Source organism: Dinoponera quadriceps, unplaced genomic scaffold (genome assembly GCF_001313825.1).
Source record: "Dinoponera quadriceps isolate SergipeBrazil2010 unplaced genomic scaffold, ASM131382v1 scaffold2600, whole genome shotgun sequence".
Classification (NCBI taxonomy): domain Eukaryota; kingdom Metazoa; phylum Arthropoda; class Insecta; order Hymenoptera; family Formicidae; genus Dinoponera; species Dinoponera quadriceps.
In genome coordinates this window covers 579,763-602,737 of record NW_014556795.1, presented here as the reverse complement: position 1 = coordinate 602,737, position 22,975 = coordinate 579,763, and the positions used below count along the sequence as shown (strand labels likewise).

Below are 22,975 nucleotides of genomic sequence, written 5' to 3'. Positions count from 1 at the left end.
TATCGACCACGCCAGGAGGAGGAGGAGGGAAACACGGTTGTTGCGACGTCGGGAAGTTAAACGACGACGAAGCGGTCGGCTCTCTCTTTCTCTCTCTCTCACTTTTTTTCTCATACTTTTTTTCCGCTAATATCAGCGCGATTACGTAATGCGCACGTTTTAACTAACGGTGTCATCGTGTTCGAAGTGACAGCCGCTCGCTTCCTCGTCGTTGATATCGATAACGAGGCTCTCCGCGACGGTCTCCATTCCGCGGAAACCGTATCTGCTCTAATTAATGACGAGACGATTACTCGACAGTTTAGATCGGCGCGATGTCGTAATTTTTATTAAAACGCGCGATATAAAAATTACTCGTGTACTCGACATTAATGTGAAAACATAAACTTGGCAGTGACGTGGGCGCGCGTGCGAAGAGCCGGCGACTATATGCGGGTGAGTTGGGTAACAACCGCTTCACGTGTCCGTACTTCAAGGTGCCGCAATTAACCCTGAAGACTCTGATTGACGTGCTAGGACGTGCGACGCGTTATTCCCTCGTATCGGCGAACTGTTCAAACAATCGTGCGACGCGAGCGATTGGAGGCGGCCAGATTCGACCGCGTTATCAGTATTTGTACACCTCGTGACTCGTGACGAGGCAAACGCGTGTGCGAGTTAGCGCGTTCCTCGCGCGGCCCTCGGCGAAAAAAAGAAGACAACGCGATAATGACGCGAAATTTCACTTGACTCGCGCGCCGGCGCAGCATCTGGAAAAAATTCCACGTGGAAAGCGGCGCGGGAGAGCCAAACTGAAAAACAAAAATTACAGCGAAGCTGACACTCGGTCAATCGATAGTTGCCAATCGTACCTGGCCGAGAAATTGTCACTCATCATTGGACTATTATCGGTAAATAATTGAGTGCTCATTCGCATGGAGGATTCAACATTCCTGAGATAAAGCTTTCAAAACAATAATAAAATCCCGATTAACCCCCTCCCACAATGTGGGGATTCGAAGGCACGGTTGACTCTTTGCGAGTTTCAGGGTAACTGGCAGATAGCCGGGTTCAGTATTCCCCCCCCCCCCCGAAAGAAACTTAGGTACACTGAAAAACAAAAATTGCTACGATCAGGTAAATATTTACTTTATAACGAGTGTTGCAGTAGTTTGTTTTATTTCGATCAAGTAATATTCATTGGTCAATCCGAATGAAAGAAATCGCTACGACACTCCTTAGTACGTATTTACTCGAACATGGCGATGTTTCCTTCAATGCAGCGAGATTATACGTGTAAGGGCGCCAATGATATATCCAACTGTTCATTTTTAACAAGGACAGTTAGAACACACATTTGTACTCTCAGCGACCCGGATTGCAGACCACGTGTTGCAGAACCTCGCGCTTGTACAATCGTAGATTTACCCTCAAGTTGAGAAAAAATGGATCGACAACACTGGCATACGATTATTCTCTCATCGGGAGCGGGACGATGTCACCTTTCGAACGCACTTTACCCCGTGTCGCTGCGACTTCTCTACGCGGAGTTATCGACGAGCGGCGAATCCTTTGACGGAGACCCGCCGCTCCTTTGAGTCGAACACCGCCGTGAGAGAGGTGTGAAGTCCTCGGCGCGACGGTACTACAAATGTGTGACGCGCGCGCCGCCGAACGCCGGCAAAGAACGCCGCCGCCTGTCGAAACTCGGAACTTTGCGCGGCCGTATCTCGGCGAAAAATCGACGTAGGAAGGCGAAACAAGAACCATTCGCCTCGGTGTCTCGCGTACTACGCGTTTACGCCAGCCACGTGTGCCCTTGTCATGACACATGTGTTCGCATGTTTGTCATTGCGCGATACACACACTGTCATGATATATCGTTGTACAAATTTGCCCGGAATACAATTGAAACACGACGACGGCAAGACAGTCGGAAGTTTTTCATCCATAGTAAGTGCGCCGGGAAAATTTCACGCGGAGAACTTCCCGAAGAATGATGATTTCGCGAGAGCCGGGCCGATGTCACACGAGGAACGTCGGCCGGGAGAAAGTCCGAAACTCTCGGCTGATGTGTGAGTGCTCGGGAACCGATCGCCGGGCCTCGAGTTATCCTCGACTGTGGTATAATGCCGGGCGAGTAACACCGGCTGCCAATACCGAGGCCGATATATCGACAATCCGGCGCCTCGCGATAGCCGGACGCAGAGCGGGTCCACAGCGTGGGAAGTTTCGTCGCTCGACTCTCGGTGAAAGCGGATTCGAGAACTCGATTATTTTTCAATTGGTGGCGCGCGCGTGCGCGCGACGTTCACGGCCGAAGAGGCAATTACGATCGTGTTTGTCTGACCTTACGCGAACGACGCTTTTAGATCGACGCGGCCGGCTCGTTTTCGTTCGATATATAACGCCGCCGACACCGGCCGCGCCTGACGTACCTTACGTAGCCGATGATGCTTACGCACGACTGACTCCAGCCACTTTGAACTTGTGGTGGGATCTTGCAAATCGCACGGAAAACGGGGTAGTAGGTCGCAGCACCGGCATCGACGACAACGGCCGCGGCTGCGTTCGAGAACATCCGTTTGGCATTTCTCCGAGCCGAGTCAGGTGTCCCTTTCTATTCTCAGATCGCGTCTCCACTTTTACACCGTTGCTTTTTCAACGACGTTTCCGACGACTCCGCCGTGAGGAACTGTCCGTCTCAACGTTCGTCGTGCAACACTCGACGACAGTGCTCCGTGTTCGTGGGAAATGAAATATGCGCGAGGAACGCGCGCCCCCCGTTTCTTGCGTTCCACCCGATGTGGCGAATTTTTTCGAATCCAACCGGAATCCCAAGTTCGACTTTCCGTAAATAATCGCGGATTCTTAATTGGGAAATCTACGCGAGGTTCTGATCAGAAGTGTAATGTTTCAGGTGTACACAATGAAATATCTTGTATTACAAACGGTTCGCCGAAATTTTGGGATCACTTTAACATAGCGAAGTGTGCTAAAAAAATAAATAAATACTGCATTAATATATTCACCTTGTTAGCATATTGCTTTCTAACGTTCGCTTTGTTAAGTGAACGCACAGACTTTAGCGGATCGTCAAATCGACCCCGCGCGATTTCATTGATTTTACACCGCTGCTTCTCTTCTTAAGAAGAATGTCTCATGTTATTATTTGCTTCTTTTATCCGTTTTGTACATTGATTATATGAGAAATAAACGCAAAACACAGCTTGAGGTTGGATCCAACCTCACTTTCTCGAACATATTGAAGGTCCACCATTTTAATCGGAATCCACGCCACACATGGGAAAATTCGGGAAAATTTCTGTGCGGGCGGTATGGAATCGCCCCGTAAGCGCACGAAGCGCGCGCAAGAATCCCGCACGTGGATGGAAATCTCCGGCGTTCGCGCCGCCGAAACACCGGGGCGAAGTGCGAAGATAAGCTTGAATAAAATTAGCGAAGGAAGCGACGCGACGAGGCCACCGGCGTGGGGTTACTCGGAGGAGGAGGGAGGGAGGGGGGGTCTGAAAATTACGCTTAACCACAGAGCAACTGGAGATTCGTCTGGCAACCCTGTCATTTTCTCGAGAGCCCTTAACGAGCTCTCTTCTCTCCAACCACTCGCCGTGCGCGCTTCTCCCTCCGAAAATCCAAAATCCTCTTTCCTCTTCGAGCCCGTCGAGTGCACAGCGACGATCTCTGTCGACGGAGCGCCCCGACCCGGAAATAGAAATAGCTAGTGTCGTGCACGGAAAGTTGCGTTGCCGACGTGTTATTTACGGTCGCTGCCGCTGCATTATTATTATGACAAGCTTCGTTCGCCACGTCAGCTCGGCCTCTGACGTCTCGCGGTTTTTTTTTCCCCATTGCCGCGCGTTAAACGGTCCCCGCTGTTATCGGGGCCGTAAATTTTGCGTAATTGACGTAACATCGCGCGCGTTTTCCGTAATCAGTTACATAAAGGCCGCGCACACACATTCTCGATCGCGCACCGCGCCGTTGTTGTAAATATTGCGCGTCGTGCCAAGAACGCTCTCGAGTGTTATAACACAGCATTCGCGCGACGATTCTTGCGAAAAGCGCGCAAAAATATCGCGATGACACACGCGTCGCGTCCGAAATGCCGGAAAGGTCAGTTCATTCCTTCCAGTCGAATCGGCGAAAATGTCACTAGAATCAATAGAACAGCGTCGCGCCGACAATCAATGAGCATGCGATTGAAACGGTTCGCTCCGTAGAGTGCCGGATTTTCAATAGTGATATCAAGATGTCCCTTACATAAGTTTATTATTTATTAAGAAAATATACATATATTTCCCTATAATTTTATTCAGCTAAATAACAAACGTTAATTTCGACTTCAATTACTTTTTGAAGATAATAAAAAAAGAAATAGTGAATAATATTTTTCTTTTCACTGCTTTTCCGCAATTAGATTTCCCCGATGGGAAACAGTCGCCGATAAGTCGTCGATTGACAGACTTTCGTAGCAAAATTTCACCAATTTGCAGTCCTACATTTATAATCATGAGCACTAGTAACCGTTTCTCAGTGATGATACGCTTTCGAGAGTAGGTGGACTTTTATCGGCGATACGGCGAGCGGGTTTTATGAAAAGTGCGGCGGACGAGCTGCTCCCTCTCGGCAGTCTCGTTGTATTTCGGCACGTGTATCGGATTCTACAAATCAATAAACCTCGCTTGCGTCATGACCCGCTGGATCTTAATGCAACACGAGACTGCAATAACAAGCGGATAAGGCATCGTGCACAATGGAAATTCTCTTTCTCTCTCTTTTTCACTTTTCCCTCCCTTCTCTCTCTTTCATGCTCTCGTTCTCTCCGGTCGCAGAAGTTTCGAGCAATTTTCATAATTCGCTCTGGCGAGCGTCCAATCGCCTCGGCGACGAGGAGAACTAGCCCAGACGAGGGTACGCTTTAGCGCTCGCCGTTGCGGGCGGATGTATTTTTCACGACGCGAAAATAATTAACACACCGCCGCCGTTTCGCGTAGTAAGTAGGTAACACACATCGCGGAGATTCCCATCGCGCGAGAGAGTCGCTCGAATTTGCTGTTCTCTCCCCGCTGCGGTACATACGACGTCGTAAAGCGTGATCATCTAATTGGAGTATTTCGTTACGAGAAAACGTGGACGAGTCCGACTGGCGCGCGCAGAGAGACAGTAATACAAATTTAATGAGGCAACTTGAACGGAGTCTCTACGCGACTCTGCATCTGTACAACAGAAATTAACAGAAACTTACGCGTTCTTCGCGCGGGCACGTTCCAAACGCGAGGAAGATCGTTCGCGCGAAATCGTACCGCGCACGCGCGCGCGCGAGAGAGAGAGAACGAGTGTACGTTGCAAAACGTCAAAAAATTGGAGCAAGGCCGCGAGATTGACACATTTCGAGGAACGCGGTGAATCGGATAAAGATCGGAAGAGAGAGAGAATGAGATTATTGCCGGCCGATGCGTAAGCGCTGACGCAAAGAACACGTCGTCGTACCGGAAGAACGAGAAGTACGCAGAACGGCGATAACCCCTCGTTGCAGACGCGGCGTCGAGGGCTCGGGGAAGCGGATCGCGCGCGCGAGTCGCCGCGAATGGAAGATTAACGATCCTCTATCGAGGGAGTGCGCGAGTCGCAGTTCCGCTCTCGTTCGACAATGTTATTCTTAAGCGAAGCAGCTGTGAAATTAATGAAGGCACCGGGAAAAAGAGAGAGAGAGAGAGAGAGAGACGTATATAATAATCTCCGGACTCTTACGAGTCACACAGGCGAGAGTGAAATGAGCGAACGAGCGCGTCGCACCAAAGGATATTTCGCGCTTCTCACGCGGAAACGTTGCCAAGGAGTAGCGGTTTTTGAGTGATGGATGAGAGCGTTCCCCGTCGCGCTCGAGACAAAAAAGCCGCTTTAAGCGAAGAACGGGAGATAGAGAGGGATAAACAGACAGACACGCGCGCGAGCATGGACTTTCCACGATATCATCATCGGACGTTTGACTTTCACGCCGAGTTAACGAATTGATACGGCGCTCTTCTTCGCCCGAGAAAGAGAGAGAGATGTGCAACTCACGGCGCCATGTTCTCGCGGATTTCTAACGTCAATTAGAGTGAAGTCGAAGTCACGACGTTTAGTCGTGTTTTCGAGTGAAACATCGTTAGGAGCGGACGTATTCAAATATTAACACGCGTCCACACCGGCGCGATATATCCCCTCTCGTTGTCGGGTCGCGTTGAATTATAATTAAGCAATATTCAATTAGCGGCACGTAACAACGGCAAACATGATGCTGCTCCCGAGAACAAAAGTAATCGAAGCTAACGGCGCGAAGGAAGAGAAAAGAAGGATTGCAGGTCAATTAGACATTCCTAAATACCACTAATTGCGGATCTTATCTGACAATAGACGAGCAAACCCGTGTTCCGGTTATAATAAGCAAGTCGGACTCGTGAGAGTTGAAAATATCGCTTCCTTCGACGAAAACACGCTTGGCTCGTCCACTGTCAAGTAGATCCGACCAAACTCAATTTTCACCGAGGAACACCGCGCGCATTCGCGATTACAATCATCAACAATGCGCGCAGAGATCGACAGCGGGGCGCACTGCGGCTGATTGTTTCCATACACTTCGGCCGGATCGATCAATTCGGCTGCAACGAGCGACGTAGTCGGGAAACGCCGACGCAGCTCGCATATTACGTGACTGCCGACGATTCCGACGGTCCTTCTGCTCCCCTCCCCCTGCGTCGCACCCCTTATTTGCCTGCCACTGGCGACGGTATTTGCGCGCTGAGATTTTCCAATTAAACTGTGATTAATTCCGTGACGGACGGCCGGAACGCGCGCCCGCTTGTTTACGGCGGAAACGAAAGAAGTCGAGAGAGGACGCGAGAGGGACAGAAACCGGGGGAGAGCGAGATGGATAGATGGAGAAAGTGAGAGGGCGGCCGGTGAGAAGGGAGGGGGACGCAGGCGGGACCGGGGAAGATCGATGAACGGGATGCCGGGAAATCGACGTTAATCTGATTTCGGTAGCCGGGCGCGGGGGAGCGGGTAATTTGTTTGGCTCGAAAAGCGTGTACACCACGCCGCGGAAAATATATACACACATATATAAATATATACATACATGTATATGTACGCGTACACCGGATCGAGCGTTTACTCGATAAGCAACGTGCTATCCCGTTAACAAACGCTCGTGAACGCGCCGGTGGTACCGGCCGGCCGGCCGCGACCGGCGGAATTTACGGTACATTAAAGTTTTTTTTCTTTCGGACGAAGGCGACGTTAGAGGGAGAGAGGAAGGGAGAAAAAGAGAAAGAGAGGGGGGGGGGGGGAGAGACACGTCCCTCCACGGTGGGGATGAATGGACGAGAGAGTAACGTGCACGAGTACCGCGGTGATTGATAGATGTATACCAGCTGCGCAAATAAATTCGCGCGAACGCGTTTAAAAATACAAGTGCGCGCGCGGTGGCAGCCGGTGACGGCGGCCGTTCGATAAGCTGTTTGTTTAGAAATTTCGACGAGACGCTCACACACACACACACACGAGCAGCGAGGCCACGGAGCGTTTCCTCAAAACACGAGCTCTTTCGCTCTTTATCCTCGTGTCGCGTGGTATGGTCGTATTAATCGCGAAGCGATAACAATAATACGTTGGATCAATTCCGCGGACGTCAATAAATAGCGCGATAATGGGGCGAGCAGGCGTGATTTCCTCGAAAACATGTAACGCGCAGCGCGGCCGGATTTTCTAAAAGGACGCATGACAGCGGCGTGCGCGGACACGTGTTTCGAGTGGCACAGTAGTCGCTGTTATGCCGTCTGGACGGCGAGAACCGGCTTTTCGAGATCTCGCGACCTTTAACGTAATATACCGTGGAATCGGCGCGTTTGTGCGAACGACGAATGCACGTACCCACGCGCGCGCGCGCGCGAACCGTGAGTCACACGACAATAGCTGCGGATTGTTGTCCTCAGCCGGGAGGAACCTTGAGGAAATCAATCGTCCCGCGCGAACGAATACCGCTCTGACAGAATTAAGCAAGTCGACCGACAAGCTCGTGACGCGAGCCGATGATGTTGACATGAAATTTCGGCATTAAAATTCGACTAATATATGCCGGGCATATATTTGATTTCTGTTGACAAATAATTTAATTTTGCACATTAAATATACGGTATACGGAACTAAATTATACGGTTGCTGTAATCAAATATTCTCATCGGCATAAATCAACTAAATTCCGCTATTTGTTACCAAATCCTTCTTTCACTGTAGCTTAGCGGCTGGGTAATGCCTGGATAAATAAGTCAGCTGACGGTTAAACAAACGAAATTACAATTATCAGACAAAGTATCAAACACTTGCCAGGCAGTAATGTAGCGCACACCTCCTGCTTCCTCAAGATTTTTATGGACTAGCGTGACCTCAATTTTGATTCGTTACCTCACTTTTAAGTGCTCGCGGCGGATATATAGTCGTCAAATTATACCCAGTAAACACGAACATCACGAAGCAGTAACATTACATCAATATTGTAATTTCCCGCTCAAGAATGTAAGTGTGGTATAACACATGTTGGGCACGTGACAGTTACATCGGTGAGTGAGAGATTACAATATTAATGTAACGTTACTGTTAATTTTCGTTTGTATATTTTAAAATAGACAACGTCACTTACTCTATTATATTTGATACGCAATAGCTGGGCAACGATTAAATCACGAAACTGATGCTGTATTCTGATAAATGATCAACCAATAATGAACTACTATTAACAAGCTAAAAAATCTAATCTGCTGTCAGCTACTATCGACTCAGCTATCAGCACTCAGGTCGACTAGATCTTTTACTCGCGAATAAAAAAGATCGTTCATCCGCCCGCCCCTCTGCGGGTCTTGTTATCTCACGCACCGATTACTCGATACCTTCGGTGTTCATATTTACGAACACATCTACGTAAAAGAATATTCTGATACGAGCGGGTTGTAATCGGAACGATTGGTGTCCGGTCGGTAAATAACTGATCGATGCGTTTTGCGTGGTTTCACGAGTCTGCACGAGATCTCCGGCCGAGTTTTTTTTTTTTTTTTTTACAAACGAACGATCAGAGATTTATCGCGCATGCATACGTAATTCCGCGATACGCTTTACGATCCGTCCAGACACGATCGTAAAGATACGACTATCTTGTTGAAAGAACCACAACACGACGTGTAGAAAATGCGTGAAAATTAAATATCGCGCCTACGTCTTAACACATTGCGGAACGCTAAGAAATCTGTAAGACATACGCCTGGGACCGCACGTTTTTGGGCAAATTTGCACGTTACTAAAATCGTCATAACATTTTTATTGATGAAGCTGTGTTTCTCAAACTTTCAGAAATTGTAAAATAGGACGCATTTTAGATATTATTGAAAAAAAAATTATGTTTTTTAATAATTACCATAACTTTTTTTACTGGAAAATAAATTTTTACGAATTTTTTAAAAATTGTCAAATAGGATGCATTTCAGGTATTATTAAAAAAATTGATTTTTAATAATTATAACATTTTTATTTAAAAATCAATTTTAAACCAAAGTTCCTGGTACTTTTTTGACACATTGTTGACCGGCAATTTTACTTAGAATTTATCTCATGTCATCGGCTATTATTTCGTAATTGGATGTGGAAGTGAAACAATATAAATAAACTTCAATAAATTTTATTTAATATTTAACTTTTAATATTTCTTTTTGGTATGATAAACGGTATAGCAATCACCTACGTGTAATGGTACACAACAGGTTTTGCAAATGTATCTTGTTTCGATCGCGCAAATGTATCTAGCATCGATCACGAGTTTACTCGTGGCCGGTCAGCAACGCTTGAGCAGGAAGACACGAGTTAACTCGTGACCGGTCAACAATGTGTTAAATCCTGACGGTAACATGTTAGGCTTACAAAGGCCTACGTGCATTTTTCACTTATCCCTCCTCCTGAAATAGAAGAATAGAAAAATAGAAACGTTACTCTTTGCAAAAAAAAAAGAGCTCCTTGTGAGCAGTGCACTGGAAAAAGTGTTACCGTTCGCGTAATATCTCAAGATAGGGTGTTGTTTTCAGGTTTAAATCAGTCACACCCCGGTCGGAATGACGTCCGCTCGCGACTCGTTTTCGCGAAGGACGGTTACTCTCCGCTCCGCTCCCGCTCGGGAAACCAGACCGGCGCGTTTTCCACCGACGTTACCGTTAAGAGGGGAAAAGAAATCACTGCAATTCCGCCCAAGAACGGAACCGGCGGGAGGGCGAGGCGCGGGTGGAGAAAATTGATAGAAACTCCGTTGCGTAATTCCGCATAAAGCGGCGTAACGGTAGATATCAACGGATATAAATCCTGCTCCTCCTCCGCTCCTCCATAGCCGGGAACGTTTATTCGCCGGCGACTTTCTCGCGAGCGCGCTGTGTCCTTCTCGCGCGAGGCTACGGCACAATACGGTATCAAGGCCGTGACTATCGTCACCTGTTTACGCGCTGTGTAATTGCAGCCTCGGGACGGGCAAAAATCGAGCGGACCGGCACGCAAGTTCAGCGCGCGCGCATCGTCGTCACCCGCGCGTAGACGTTCACGCTCGTCCGCTCGCCTAGTCAGCCCGCCACTGCGCGAGGACGACGAGGAGGCCGGAGACGACGAACTTCAACGCGGCACGTAACACTTCGTGGCGCACTGCCGTCGCGCGTAACACGCGAGCGCGCGTGCACGCGCGCGTTACAACGTCACGGCGTGCCGCGCGCGTGAGACCGCCGCGTTTACGCCGCGTCACGCGTGACCGCCGTTTTTTTTCTCCTCCTTCACTTCTCTCTCTCTCTGTCTCTCTGTCTTTCCCTGACCGTTTGTTTCGTCGCGAGCGATTACACCCGTTACATCGCGTCACGTCCGCGACGTTGATCAATTAATCCGCGGAGCGAATTAATTAGCAGCAGCAGCAGCCGTGCGCGCACGCGCGCGTGACCTAAATTCCTTTTCCGCGACTATTCTTCGACGCCTCGTCGGGAGGAGACTCCTTTTCGTTGATGTAATTCGCCATGGTTGTGCAAGAAGGATCCAGCCCACGAAGTTGCGATTCTCGAGATTTCGTTACCGATCGGCAGTCTCTGTGCGTACTTCCGCATGATTCTCAAGCTTCACGAGGCGGCCGAAATTAATGAAAAAACCGAAACAAAGGTCTACTTTCCACTAGCTGTATAATTTTTCTTTTTTCTTTTTTACTAATTCCGTATTTACTCATTGTTTAAATGTGTTAAAGCTTGTCAATGAATACCCGTGAAGAGAAGAAAACGAAGAGAAAAAGATCTTTAGTTTTCTCGAAACGTTTCCCTCCTGTGTGGATTGGATTTTTCTCGCACAACTACGGCCAATTGTAACGATAATTCCTTACGGAGAGGCGTATTCGGTGCTGCGCGGGGGGAATGGCTAATTTCGTGACGCGGGGGACTCCCGGAGTTTCGCGAGAAGAAAACGCACGCACGAAGAAAACGATGCCACTCGACCCGCGGCTTTCCGCTTGATTAATTAGCTCGCGGTCGCAATTTTACATAAATTTGTAATTTAACCGCGAGCGACTTATCGCTGCTGACGAACGATAAGCGCGCGCGCGCGCGAGATGTCCGACGTATCGAGTGGTGCGTGTATCGCGTACGCATATATCTGCCTCGTTGCGAATTCAGCCTATGTGGGCGATTGGAAAATCGCGCGAAAAAGCAGAAACGTTTCGCTCCCCCCCTCTTTGCCCCTCGCTGTCTCTTTGCGTCCTGACATCTTTTCGCTATTTCACACTGTTGCACAATTTCTGTCTTTTACGCACTGAAAAATACGCACACTGAAAAGAGGTTTCGGTAATAAGTGGTAAAACCCGACCGAGCATCCGAGTCGAGGAAATATTTGATTACCGCAATCGAATAATTCAGTCCCGCGTACCAAACACACGATACACGGGACTACAGTATATACCGTATACACGGTGACTAAATTATTCGGTCGGCAGTGAGCAAAAAACATTTGGATCGGCGAGTAATCACGCCCAACTATTTCTCGCTATTTATCAGCGAATCCTTTCTTTTTCTCTCAGCGTACCGTCATTGCTTCTCCGTGCTTCGGTCGTAAGCGCTTTCGAGGCGTTCAATAAATGACGATGACGACGATGGTGGGCACGTTTCTCTCTCTCTCTCTCTCTCTCTTTCCCTCGGATGTTCAACGTCTCTCCAGGAGTTCCGCGCGACGAACGCGCCTCCCCGGCTGTCAGCCCGATCGGCCGATCGGTAATCGCGCTTTCGGCCGGTGGTATCCGTCGTTCACTCCCGTCGTTCGCGGAAAAACGAGCCCGGAAACCGCCGGTGTGCTTAAGCGCGCAGGCAGGCGAAAAATGCGCTCGTGTCACTCGGCGCGGCGATCTCGCGATCACGCCCACGCGCGCGCCTCAAGTTCGCTCGACGCGAGAACCTCGGGGAGGTGGTGGGCCTGTCGAAAGGATCGCTCGGGAATTCCTCGAGTTCACCCCGAGGTCTGGTTACTGAGGTGGAATACTCACGTGTGCCCGCCTGTGGACGTTTCTCTCTCTCTCTCACACTCTATCTCTCGCGATCTTCCCGACGAAGCGGCCCGACGTCTCGCACCTGTCGCGATTTATCCACACCGCGGTAGTCTCCTCGGAACTTCTCCTTTTCACACTCTCGCGAGCACTCGCGGACGGGGAGAGGAACGAGGGAGAATCCGGGATGGCGGGACGTCGATGGAGTTAATCCACGGGGTCCGGCGGGATACGCGCGCACCGGCGATGCCGAGGGAGGAGGGTGCGTTGATACGACGACGTGCGCGTACGTATAAAAGTAAAAAAAACGAAAGAAAAGCGCGGAGTGCTGCGCCGGCGGACGGGGTGGAAACGACGGATGATGATGCTCGGGATGCTCCTATCCTCTTCGGCCTCTATTCCCCGTATCTCTGTCCCTCGCGTTCCCCCGATCAACTGTTCGGCCTTCGCGAGAGAGGCGTCGCGCGACGAGGTCGAGAGCGGGGCTCCGTCGTGCGAAGCACTGAAAAAGAACTCGCGCGCACGCGTACGGCACACACACACACAGAGACACACACACACACACTGTGTCCTCCGTGGTCGCTCGTTTCCCGCGGTGGTGCGCGCTGCTCTGCGTGCGACGTGTGTGTGTGTGTGTGTGTACAGCGGCTCCCCCCGTGATACGTGGGTGTCCCGCTCGTGGGGGAGAGAGAGAGAGAGCGAGCGCGCGTTTTATCGCCCTTCCTTCCTTCCTTCCTCTCTACCTTCACCCAGGCGATCCGAACGACGCACGATACTACGCTCGCGAGTGCCGCTGCGAGACTGAAACGCGGGGTAACATGTGCGGGCTCTTACATAGCGCGGCGAGTGGTGGGATGGAAGAGGGGAACGGCGCGGCGACGTAGAAGCGCCCGAGAGTCGCTGGTAGGGATGACCCCACTCCCTGAGGTGTGAAGTCGGACGGACGGAGCGGGTGAGCTGGCAAGGACGCGGGGACTCCGACGACGTGCCGATCGCTCGTCCTCGGCGCAGTCGACTCGTCGCCGTCGCGGTGAGCGCTTGGCTCTGATGGATCTCGCTGCTATCTCGCTCTTGCGGTCCTTCCATGATCGGATGTTCCTCGTTGGACGTCCTTGCCCGCCTCTCGAGCGAGAGTGCTTCTGCCATGCACGAGATCGATTTCCGCTCCTCTCGCTCACACTCTCTCTCTCTCTTTCTATCTCTTTCTATCTCCTTTTTCTTCTTCCGCTTCTCGTTACATCGTCGCGCGCACAAGGATCCAAGTGGCGTCATTTCTCTACACGTAGTCACTTTTTACGCATTTTGTACCTGCGCGTCGATATTACGGATTTTACGCACATACGAGCGTGCAGAAGCTACGCTTGGCTCTGCCGTGTGTGTAATCTTCGCGCGTTTCTGCGTTTGTTAAATTGCGCCAGCTGACACGCGTGAGTCGCGAATGCGTAGAAAATGACCGCACCGAAGTGTGTGAAATTACACACTTGGATCTGCAGTGTACACCCGCCGTTTGACACGCGCATTCCGCCCTGGTCAGTTTCAGCTTCGTTTAATTACTATGCAATCGTCTACGCTCGACGGCCGTCCGCGCGATTCTCTCCCCCCGTTCTTTCAGTCGCGCGCTCACAAGAGAGAGCGTTATCCTTCCTTCCATCGACACATAGTTTCAGCGACTGGGTCATTTTGAATCATAAATCCCTCCCCCCCCCAATTCTTTCGATTTTCGCTGGAAAACAGAGTTACTTCGGCCAAATCCGAGCGGATATCGCAAACATGTCCGTGTATTTGTAGAAATTTAATTGAATATGAAAAGAACAGCAGACTCTCTCTCTCTCTCTTTCTTTCTCCGGAGACGAAGTTTCTCGCTCTGAGGTGTGAAGAAGGCGAGAATCGCGCGAGACAAAGTTCGAGGCTTCCCTCTTGCAAAACCGAGCCGAGTAAACAACGACGAGCCAGCGAGAGCTGCGGCGCGTCTCGCGCGCTTTTTTAATTTCTATTTTCTACCAGCGCGCAGTAACTTGGCAGTGCACACGCGCGCGCCGGCCGAGACACTCGCGGCGATCAAAGCGTAACACGAGACGGGAGAGGAAAATTACCTGGTGACTGGCTTAGGGAGATGCGTATCGGAACTTCCGCGATGAACCAAGACGCGAGGGGCGGGATTGCGTCGTCGCGCGCGCGAGAACGGCGCGATAGCAGACGATAGCGGACGAGGCTGGGCGAGAAATGAATTCCTTTCTGCCGGGGGGGGGGGGGGGGGGGGACGTTTTGTTTCCGCGCCGCGGTAATGAGAGCCGCGCGCGTCTCGCGCGACGGCGTGTACGCGACGCTCGCCGCGGAAGCAATTGTAAATCGTTCCGCCGCTTTGTGGCACGAGTGTTAATTCGCGACGCTCGTGCGCGCGAATTCACCGGGTGTCCCGCTGGGTGAATTCGCGCGCGCGCGCGCGCGCCTTTGTTCGCGAAACAATGACGCCGGCCGCGAAAGCGACACTTCTCGGCGATTACGTATCGCGGCGCCGATACGATCGCGCGCTCAACGATATTCGACTCGAAAACACTTTCCTCCTCGCGCCGAGCGAGCGAGCGAAGAGGATTCTCACTGCAGACGCGTATCGGACGTTGAATATGTCTCTCTGATTTGCAAGTCGGGAGAGATATTCGCAACGCGACTCGAGGCTAATGACGTTGCCATTAAAGGGGTCACAGAAGGACCTCGGGCGGCCCTCGGAGCGAGTCGCTTTCTCGAACACTCGGTCATTCGGTGTTGCCTCCTGGCAGTACTCGCAAGCCGAGGCGTGCGCGTAGATGCAGAGTTCAGGCGAGTGGAAAGTTCACTAGGAAGCAAACTGCACCGCGCCGCCGGCCGCCGACACGGTGTCTTCTTCCCATGACTGACTTCACCGCTCGTTTCCCCTTGTACCCCCCTTCCCGCCGGGTCATCGTAATTACGCGACAGTGATAAATTATTAATTAACAGCGCGTTACTCGGCGAGCGCGCGCGCGCGCGCGCGGTGTGTAAAATTATTTCAACCCTTCGCCGAACGCGAGTGGATCGCGCGCTGGCGAAATTGCAGGTTTAATCAATAGCCCCGCATTCCTCCTCCTCCGTGCGTAATTCACTCGACGAAATTAATCCCGATGTCACAATGCCGCAGTTACCGTATTTTCGCGATTTCGAGCGACGTGATTGACAGCTCCCGCCGTCGTTGACGCGCCTCCCCTCAATTCGCCGCGCTCGCGTAATAATAAGCGAGCCGCCCCCTCCCCTCTCTCTCTCTCTTTATCTCCCTTATTCTTTCTTTTCATCTCTCTTTCCCTCGTGGGAACCGATCGGCTACCGACCGGCCGACGTGGCGTTTCTCCGCCGGCCGATATTTTTGCCGGCCAGAATCACCGAGTAATTTTCGTCGACGAGGTGCTTGCGCACCTGCACACACACACACACACTGCGCACCTTACAAAATTTCACCGAACAATTTGAAGGGTTAAAGGTGCCGTGGAAACCGGCACGCGCGCCCGACGCAAATGAAGGACCGCGCATTGCGCCGTCCATCATCGCGCGCACTCGTGTGCATCGCGCTCGACGATACCGCGCCGCCGTGTCTTCCGCGCGCGTATTCTCTCAAGTTGAATCGGTAAAACGGCATTCCCCACCGATAATCAGTGAATATTCTCTCATTCTTCCTTGGCGCTCCACTTCCACTTAGCTCCTTCGTTCGATACTTCATTGATTTCGGCCAGTGAAAGATTCACTGAAAATCGCTGTTACGCGTCCCGCGTAGCAGAAATATATTTTTATTATTATTTTTGTGTTCTAACGGGAAGCAGATTTTTCCTCTGCGAGTGAGTGAAAGAGAAACGGTGAAGAGGGAAAGAGAAATATCTATAAATATCGATCAGAATTTAAATTCCGCTTCGAGGGAAGTCGCTATAGCGGGCGTATCGCGTCCAAAAAGGCGAGCGGTGAAACGGTGCTCCCGATGCAGAATCGCTTGCGAATCGCGCGAAACGAGCCGCGTAATTTTTGTTTGTAATTTTCTGCCCGGCAACTCACCCTCGGGGGCGGGGGAGGGGGCGCAATAAACGGGGTTCGCAAAATTCCGCGAGCGAGCGTTACGCGGCGCGTAAACCGCAAAACAAATAGAATAATATTTCCGCTATGATACGCGAGCGTGCGTGATGGTTTCGCGCACATTTATCCCGCGTGATTTCGGCCGGCGCATCACCGACGGCGACGACGGACGACGCCCCGCGGAGACGCGCACTCGATATTCGCGCGAACGGACTCGTTGTTGGGCCAGTTATTTATTTTTCTCGCAAACACCGAGCGTATAACGAGCCGACGCATCAACTGGTTTCCTCCCCGCGAGATATTGCAATTTTGTGCGCGGATTCGACGAGGGGGAGGCCTCTCGCGTCCATCGAGAAACTCACGGACGTGCGTTGAAGTGCGCGCACGCTTGCTCGCCCGCGTTCGCACGCGCGGCCGGGCTCGTTCGCGACAAAAATAAATTTGCGAAATTGCTCGGTGCGCGGGCCGTCGTGGGGAAGGGGGCGGCGAGATGAAACAAAAAAAAATATGCCCCGGAGGGGGAAGAGAGTGCGCGAACGGCGGCGACGTCAAATATTTGCGGGTAATAGTTGCGCGTCGCCGAGAGAACGAACGCGCATCGCGCGTGTGCGTGGATGCGTGCACGCTCGAGTTTGCGCTCGATGAACTCGATCGAAAAACAAAAAAAAAACCACGGGGACTAATATTTTTATCGTTCGGAATCTGGGCGATAAAAATATTAGCGGAAATGAATAAACATCGCTCGCGCGGAGATATCGGCGAAACGGCAGCGGCGTTGTTCATCACGGACGGTCGATACGGAACGGCGTTTCGAGCGGTGAAACCGAAATAAATCGCGCGCGGGAGGACGCTCGAGAGAACTGCGTCCGTTGATCGTAGGCGTGCTGGAGAGAGAAAGAGAGTGTGAGAGAGAAACGCGTGATTAAGCGTAATTTCATCCAGTGCGTTTTGCGTATTTCACTTTCCGCCGCGACCGAAGCCGCAGCGCCGTTGCGCGAGACGGGGAATATTCTGCATAGAATCGTAGAATGTAGAGTGGAAAGCGGAAAAAATAGGGTCTGCTCGTGTTTCCCACTTAGAAATCGTATTTTCGGAACAGCTGTACTTTTAACTCCAGAATTTGCGTAGATCTCTCATCTCTGGAGCCCGTTATTATTTTGGGAAACTGGACTGGGTTGCCCAGTTAGACCCCAAGGTATTTTCTATATGCGGGTTGTGGACAGGAAAAGAAAAATATATTCGGCTCGATACGGGCGAGCGATACATTGCTCAATCGCGGGCACGTCGACGCAATCGGAGCGTGCACGCGCAGATAAGACACCTCTCGGTCCGCACAATTTGCCAATACGCGATAAGGCTAATTCACGGTCATAAAACGCGAAACAATGCATGTCCCGCTTCTCCCGTCCCGCGCCGCCGTCAAGGGAAATTTATGCGCGTTCGATAAACAAACCACGCGATCACGTTCGTCTTCGTATGCATGTTTAAGGTGGTTGGTCCGTGACGGTATTGTTGGAAAGGTAATGTCAGTAAGATTGACGCAACACGAAGGAGCACGAGAAATCTGTGTCATGAATGTTTTATAAACATGATGTTTTATAAATATTATTTATTTCTTTCTTTTATATCGTCTCTTCGCTTTTTTTTTTTTTTTTTCATTAAAACGGTGAGAGTAGTTTGATTGTTGGAATGATAAACATGATATCGGTAGCCATTTTTGTACCTGCGATGTGTGTAAACAGCTCACTGAAAGGAAAAGTGCCGCATTCAAGTGAATATTTGCTAAGAAGTATTGAAGAAATTATTTTGCTTGGAATGAAGTAAATAATACTTGAATGTAGCACATTGAAGAAAAAAAGTCCAAGTAAAATAATTACTTCAGCATTCCTCGGCAAATATTTATTTGAACTATTCTTTTTTATCAGTGTGCTAATTCCAACTTCAATTATCTCATCATCAGTACAGCCAATATTTCATTAATTAATTAATTATTATTAATTTCCCGGGGAAAAGTAATTATATATGAATTTTGTCTTTAATAATCACATACTTGTCTTTAATCATATATAATAATCATATATAATTTTATATAATTATGTATGTAGCCATGTAAAGGCAAAATTCATGTATAGATCACTTATAATTATAAATAATTTTATATATATATATATATATATATATATAAACATTTTTCCGCGGGATTACACGTGTGTAAATCGTGTCTCGATCAATATGCCGTTAAAATTCGGAAAGATCCCTAAGAAAGAATAGATTCACGTAGCAGCTACCTTAATTCGCGAGCGAACGATCGAGCAACCGTCGGCTCTCTCTGGTCGCGAATGGGAACGCGCTCCGTCGATCGGAAAATTCGAAAAATTGCTCGCGGTCGTTTCGCCCTGGCGGCGAAGACCGCGTAGCAAAACGCGGCTGTGTGAGTCATTCGATAGTCGTTCGAAGTTTCTGCGCCGATAAACGCAAACGTAACGCGCCGATAGCGTCGGGTTCTTATCGTCCATAGAAAAAAAGTGGCGTATGCGTCGCATTATATTCGCGTCCAAGTGTCGGCGACGTCGCGACGGAGTGCAATTGTGGACGTTGCAGTTTTATCAGTTTGCATTATGCAGGGCAACGGTGGACACGGTGCAACGTCCGCAGTCGATCGCAATTATTATTATTATTATTGTACGCGATTATTCGCCGAGGAATCAAACTAGATAGAGATCCCGGCAATTAGGTTGGACAATCCCGACGAAATGGAATCGATATTCAGAGGTTAATAGCGTGTACGACCCCGTGAGAGACTTCTCTTGGCCGATAAATTACGTTCGGTGAAAAACTAAACCTGGCGCAACGGCAGAATTTACCTTCTCCCGAACCCCCCGTCGAACGATCTGTCAAAGGAGGGCGGAGGCGAAGCTTCTTCTAGGACACGTGGTGTCACGGGAGACACCGGAACCGCGTGTCGCGACACGACGGCGTCGTAGAAAGTACCGGAAAGTGCAAGCTAAAAACGCACCGTTTTGGAACGCCCGGTTGTCGCAAGGTGCGCAGATCCGACCGCGCGTCTTGTTTTGCGTCTTACGTAACGCGATACGCAATGTGAGGAGCGGGGCGTTTCTGCCGCGAACGGAAATCGTATCCGCGCGTTACGTTGCGTAAGAACCATAAGGAACCGACTGTCGGCGACGACGAAGAGGACTTAATCGTATCGACCCGATGGCGACGGTGTACACACGATATGATAGGCGAGGGGATTCCCGAGTCGCGTCCGCGACCTTCGACTTCTGTCACGATTATCGCGCCGAATCGCGCTCGTTTCGCGAAACGAGACAGCGAATGCAGAAACGAAGAGCGCCGTGTATCGCCGACAAGTAAAAAAAAGAAAACAAAAACATTCTCTACTTAAGTCTCAAATGCGGTCTGTGTTAAAATGTCTGCGAAACTTTCGACATGTGTTAATTGAATATTAATTGAATATGAATATACCGCGTTCGCGTTAATTCAACATTTTGCGTCGTGACGAAAATTTCGATCTCTGAGCGAAAGGCTTGCTTCTCCGAAAGGAAAGTGAAAAGGGTATGGTTGAGGGAAGCGAAATCCGTCGGCTCTCACGACGAAAACATTGGTTAGCCCGTATCCAAAGCAGCATTTAGCCCGAGTCAACCGAGCGAGTCTCAACGCGACAACCGGGACGCGGTCGTCGCTGCACCTCGATCCACGACGGCGATTTCCGGGATTAACGATACCGAACCGCGATGTTATTAAGACATGCGCGCGTAATTCGGACGTAACGCGCGCGCCACGCTCCGGCGAGTTCCATTCATGAAGGCGCGCGCGCGCGCGCGCTGGGAGAGCCACGAGGCGCGCCGCTCCGCTCGGCCCGTTGCGCCGCGTACGAGCGCAGCCGGTTCACTCGATTTCATTCATTTGCCGGATAATCGTCGTGTTCCTGTTTGCGGCTCAGGGACGTGCCGACGCGAGTGCTCGCGCTCAAGGTCCCGGCTTCCGCTCTCGTCGGGCTGAGCGCGCTCCGCCACGAGAGCGCATCGTCGTTATTGTTCTTCCTGCCACCCGCGACCGTCGGCCCCCTTCGCTTTCATTTCCCCAGATAAGCGACGTCGTCGTCGAGGAACCTGCTGAGTAAGTCGCGCTGTTACGCGAGATGACGACGGCGGAATCGCCGTCCGGCGGCGCGTGCGAACGGGTCGTCGAGCCGTTCCTCGGCAAGTTTTACTTTACGAGCTGATGCGTTGTTGCGCAAGCGAGACCCACCTCCTTCCGCGACCGCCTTGCCGAGCGTTCACGTCGGAAAGACTGCCGCATTTCCCCCCCGGTTTTCTCGTATGCAGCGTAGATTCTGATTGGAATACCCAACCGTCCGTCCGGATTATCCTCCGGTCCAGAAGAACCTGGAGAATCCTTTCAGTGTGAAGCGTATCCTTTGTTACCAATCCGAATTGATCGACTCCTGAGGCCGAGGCAGTATTTCTCGCAACGCTTAGTGTGCATTTCAAACGATCATTTCGGAGCTGAGTTAATTGAGGAATTATGTATCAGGTGGGAGAATAAAAGTTTCCACGCACGCTGACCGGAAGGTAATCCGGATATACGATGCACATTTCCGAGCATTACATCCTCCCGCTCGGAAAAAAAGATTGTAGCGAAAATCGCCGCGAAATTTTGTAACGCCGGATCGTACCAGGATTACCACTGAAATTAGGATGCGTGTTGTAATTTTTAATAATGCGCATACATAATATACATCATTAAAGATTACACGGATCATAATTTCAGTCATAATTCCGGGGTGGTCCGTGCTTCTAAGGTGTAAATAAGTTCAAGTACTTCATATATTTTATTCAACTCTAGCGTAAAATGGGAGTCAGAGAAGATCTTTGGGAAAACGTCGGGAGCGGCCCTGCTTACGTCTCCCACCTAGAATCGTACGCCTGAATCGTTACATTTCCAAGCAGAACCCGTGACAGATTTTCCAACTGGGATCCATCGGATTGTATCGGAAAATCCAGTTAGAAGACGAGAAATCTCCCACACCGTCCCTCATCTCTCGACGCGTTTATTCGATTCGAAGCGGCCTTTCAGATTCCGAAACGGTGTTCCGCCGACGGTAACCACCGGGATTGTTCCTCGCTGCGAGGAATTGTTTCAGCGGCGCGAGCGTAAATTCGTTCTTTAGCGTCGCCTCTCGCGACCTCGTCCTCGATCGTGGAATCCCACCTTCGCCGCGTGTCCCTCGCACGCCGCGAAATTGACCGCCGTACGGCGCGACGGCACACGTGCACGCGAGGGGATACGAGGAGAGGACAGATCGGAGCAGGCCGAGTAGCGGCGCGTTTACAGCACCGGCTCCGCGGCCACGGTCATCTCGAGACCTTCTTGCGCAGAGCCACGCACACACGCACGCACGTAGGAGCGCGCCCGCGATACGCGTGGTACGTACGAGAGAGGCGGATTACGCAACGGCGCAATTGCGAGCGCGAACGACGGACGCATCTCGCGCCCCGGCGGATTCCAATAACGGCCGCACACGCAGCCGCTCTCGCCTTCTCCGACCTTAATAGGTTTCCTTCTCTCCATTCATAAACGCGGGAAACAGAGCGTCCGTTCGCCCGTCCATCCGTCCGTCATACCGACACAGAAGATTTCTCGGGATCTAATTCGGGGGATCCCCGATTTCCCCGAATAATTGTGGATCTTTTAGCCGGGAAATCTAAGGTAGATTTGTGTCGGAAAGGTTGACGCTTCGAAGGTACGATCGAACGAGACACACCGTTTGCCGGACGACGTAGCCGATGTAGCCGCATAGGAAAATTTCGCACTTGACCTCCATCAGATTGATGAGTAGCTACGTCGTGTCCATATTTCAACGCGATAACGACGAGCTTTTACCACCGTTCGACTTGTGTCACCGCTTGTGCGTCATTTCCGAGAACGCGCGCAGCGAGAACGTTTAGCTGACTCGTGAAAATACGACTTTCCTCGTGATATCCCCGGATAAATATGTATACGACAATAGATGCGCGAACGGACGGCTAATTTTCCCCGACGGAGCGACTAATTCCGCAGATAACAATTTCACGGCGCACAAAGTGCATTATTCACACGCGCATCGCGCGCGGTTTGTCAAACTGGGAAATCTACATGGGTTCTGATCAGAAACGTCATGTTCCAAGCACACGATCCTAAGTGGGAAACATAAACAGTTCCTATTTGGTACACACGTTGTGACCCACGTTTTTCCCAAGATTTTCCTTAGTTTCTATCTCACACTGCTGTTGAACAAAATATATGAAACAATTTCAATACTTACACATT

At 50.6% G+C, this 22,975-nt stretch overlaps 1 protein-coding gene across 8 annotated transcripts in view; it reads right to left on the bottom strand.

Annotated features, from left to right (window-relative positions):
- LOC106748250 (protein Tob1-like) overlaps positions 1 to 22,975 on the bottom strand; it is an 83,799-nt gene that overhangs the window by 26,819 nt on the left and 34,005 nt on the right. Inside the window, exon 1 of one of the 8 annotated variants that reach the window (XM_014626592.1) lies at positions 12,572 to 14,752. The exons of 6 other annotated variants lie outside the window; for them this stretch is intronic. The gene's annotated coding sequence lies outside the window, so the exon portion shown is untranslated. One more of the 8 variants, XM_014626591.1, reaches the window with a different exon arrangement.